The sequence below is a fragment of the Octopus bimaculoides genome, chromosome 2 (genome assembly GCF_001194135.2).
Source record: "Octopus bimaculoides isolate UCB-OBI-ISO-001 chromosome 2, ASM119413v2, whole genome shotgun sequence".
NCBI lineage: Eukaryota > Metazoa > Mollusca > Cephalopoda > Octopoda > Octopodidae > Octopus > Octopus bimaculoides.
Genome location: NC_068982.1, coordinates 156,690,297 through 156,691,151, shown reverse-complemented (window position 1 = coordinate 156,691,151; position 855 = coordinate 156,690,297). Strand labels below are relative to the sequence as shown.

Below are 855 nucleotides of genomic sequence, written 5' to 3'. Positions count from 1 at the left end.
TATATATATATGTATATATATATATATGTATGTATATATATTTATATATATGTACGTACGTATGTATGTATGTATATATATATATATATTTATATATATATGTATGTATGTGTATATATATATATATATATATACACTTACTTGGAAACGGATGCATGGCGTTCAATTAAATAATACATTTATACATATATATATATATACACATACATATGTATCTGTGCGTGTGTGTGTGTATGTGTGTGTGTGTTTATCTCTTTGTGTGTGTGTGTGTAATTATATTATTCTATATTATATTATTCTAAGAGTTGAATGTGGCACACAACGTGCAACTCAAAATACCCTCATATCCCAACCTGATCGCTTAATGATCGTATATACTTTTACTTTATTCGGGGATGGCTGCGTGAAGAGGGACATTTATATTAAGTAGTTGCCATAAACTCCGTTTAAACGCCTCCAAATACACGTATACAGGAAAACAAACACATGCAAATAATCACGCACTCAGACGCATACAGACAGATATTGTATATGTCAGTGTGAGCGCGCTTATGTCTGTGTTGTTTGCCTGTACCCCTAAATTCACCACATACACCCGCTTTAGTGATTGTGGGTGGCATAAACGGCGGGACACACCTTAGCAAATTTCTTGTTTGTCCATCAATCACACGCTTCGCTTTATATACATTACTTTCTTTTGCTCACCATTTCAGGGGCTTCGCATTTATGTCTGTATTCATGTATTTATTTGTACATATAATTACTTATTTATTTATTTATTTATTTATATGTATTTTAATGTTATATTTCAGGTTGATTGCTCTCTCTCTCTCTCTCTCTCTCTCTCTCTCTCTC

General features: G+C 32.0%; 1 long non-coding RNA gene across 1 annotated transcript in view; it reads right to left on the bottom strand.

Annotated features, from left to right (window-relative positions):
• The window catches only part of LOC128247119 (uncharacterized), a 26,313-nt gene that overhangs the window by 24,655 nt on the left and 803 nt on the right, over positions 1-855 (bottom strand). The gene's annotated exons all lie outside the window — the stretch shown is intronic.